At 34.4% G+C, this 2,608-nt stretch overlaps 1 protein-coding gene across 2 annotated transcripts in view; it reads left to right on the forward strand.

The window, feature by feature from the left end:
- The window catches only part of COL8A1 (collagen, type VIII, alpha 1), a 157,960-nt gene that overhangs the window by 98,052 nt on the left and 57,300 nt on the right, over positions 1-2,608 (forward strand). For both annotated transcript variants that reach the window (XM_012652820.1, XM_012652821.1), the window contains one exon: positions 515-634. The gene's annotated coding sequence lies outside the window, so the exon portion shown is untranslated. The remainder of the gene's footprint in view (positions 1-514; positions 635-2,608) is intronic.

Here is a 2,608-nt window from a genome sequence, read left to right on the forward strand (position 1 = left end):
AAGAATAATTTCTAACTCAAATACCGTTGTATACAAATTGGATGGGAAATGTGTTTTCGAACAGTTCACTTTTCCTAAGTTAACCTAACTTTTCTTTCTGAGGTATTATTTCTTCACAAATTTGCTTTCTCTATAGTATATGCCCAAATTCTTTCTAAATAATCCCAAATCTGTATTAATGAGAATTGAAGTAATAGGACTTAGCACATAATATAACTATGAAAAGCAATAAACATGTACAATACATTGTTTATTTGGACAAAAACTATATATAGTATATGCATAAAAATAAACAAATGCATACTTGACTGTACAGAAACAAAAAAAATCTCTCCTAATCAGCAGAAAAGAAACTCTAATATCTCCTTAAATTTCGGTAAATAATAGCATTTTTTAATTGAAATGTGTATTACGTAATTTCTCCTGGGATCCAAAAACAATACACGTTGATAATAATTCTGCTTCTTACTGTCTTTCCAATTGAGTAAAAGCATCCTTCTTTTTTCCACTTCAGAAGCTGTTCTGGAAGTAGAGCAGCATCCGGTGAAGAGGCAGAAACCAGTCCCAGGGGTGCCACGGGAAGGCAGGAGCAAGGGCATTGGTCCTCAATTCCACAGGACGGTCAAGTCTAAATGTAAGTGTGAGGAGCGACAGAGGGCGGGGCAGCAGTCTGGGTGGCCCCAGGTGAAGCAGGGGGTCTCCGGGAGCACAGGGACTGTTGGTAGACCCTCCTCCGTCTGCCTGTGCGCGTTCTATCTCCCATCCCCACCCCCATCCCCACTGGTGCAAAAGCCTTGAGACCATAGCTACTAGTATCAGGTTTTTAAATCCCCTGTAGTAGAATACATGTGCAGAGTGTGATCATAACTGATTTTTAAGTCCAGGCATGTTGAATAGAGTCTTAAAATAATCATTTCCATAGGACCTGACTAGGTATCCAAGTGTTCACCAGATGCTAGCAGCTAGATTTTGCAGAGGAAAATTGCTAACTTAAGCTTCTTTTCATGATTCAGCAGAGGGTTTTAAGTAATAAAAGATCTGGAGATTTGTAAAATAAATAATTCCAGTGCAAATAGGAAAATTAAAATAATCTTATCATCTCCCAGTCATGTCTGTATGTGTTTTTCTACCATTATCATATTTCTCTTAATTGGGCCAATTTTTTTATGGCTGATATTTTATAGTTTTAAGTTATGAGCTGTAATGAAGAAATGATGCCTTTCAGATGACTGAAGTGATAGGTACTAAATTTTCCTAAAAACAATCTAGGATGTATGAAACAGAGCATGATATAACAAATATGGTTTTATTCATATGTGAATATATATTCAATATATATTCACATATATATTCAATATATATTCATATATATATTGAATATATATTCAATATATATTCACATATATTTTTCACAGTGAAAAATAATAATAACAGCATGCCAGGATCCCTTTTATTCCTTAATTGATCTCTCAGTAGAAGTAATAAAAACATCAAGTACATCATTAACTTTCAAACTTTGATGGAAAAAAAACCACAACATACCATCCATTTCTGACAAGTAGACATTATCTCATAGTATCCACAGCCATCCTATGCTTATTGCTATTGCCTGGTCTTAAGTGTGACTTTTGGACACACGATTCAGTATTTCCTAATACATAATAGTACAATGGCTTTTTATAGTCTATTTAATTTTATTTCATAATTGAAAGAATGAATTGTTAAGATTCCTCAGAGTTTCTGTGTTCTTGCTGGGGGTGCACCTGACCAAAAAGAAAAGCACAGCATCTAGCCCTATAGTTAATGCCACATGACCACATCCTGTCTAGAATGAATCCATTCACAGTTTCTGGAGAAATGCAAATACATTAATGATTTTACTAAGGTATTACATTTTTAATATACATACCACTGATTATTTTGGCTGGATTCCATCAAAGCCAGATGTTCTCCAAATGAAATACTTATAACGCAAAACCACTGTATAAAAAATACACGCTCACTTAAGCAGCAGGTTATAGGACTGAAACTGATCACAGATTTTGGAGAAGCTGATGAAAGAGGCATGAGGTGGGTGACATTCATAATGTCAGGGTAAGCCTCTGAACTCAATCCAGAGAAATTTTATGACTGTTGCAACCAATGACAGGCTCAGCTTCTGGATTTCTTGCAACAAAATCTTGCCGCCAAGGGCATTGATGGGCTTGCCCAGTAAAAAATTACAATAATAATGTTAAATGAAATCATAAAAATGCAGAAGGTAGTTATTACAGGACAGAGGAGAGAAATTGCTTGTAAAGTTATGGTGGAAATATCAAAAATACATTTTATTAGACTTATAAGAAATTAAGCTCTTTGTTTTTAAACTAGGGTGCAAAAGTAACAAAACATAAAGTTACTCAATAAACTATTTCATTCAATGGTCAACAGCCATGATTCATCAAGTGAAAATAAAAATTACATTTATTCAACGTGATGATCAATTCAGGCAGGCCTGAAGTTTAATTATGATAGTTATCTGATGAAAATAACCAGCTGAAAAGTTTATTTTAAGGAATTTTTTTTTATTTCAGCATATTATGGGGGTACAGATGTTTAGGTTACGTAT

Source organism: Propithecus coquereli, unplaced genomic scaffold (genome assembly GCF_000956105.1).
Source record: "Propithecus coquereli isolate 6110/MARCELLA unplaced genomic scaffold, Pcoq_1.0 Scaffold40, whole genome shotgun sequence".
Taxonomy (NCBI): domain Eukaryota; kingdom Metazoa; phylum Chordata; class Mammalia; order Primates; family Indriidae; genus Propithecus; species Propithecus coquereli.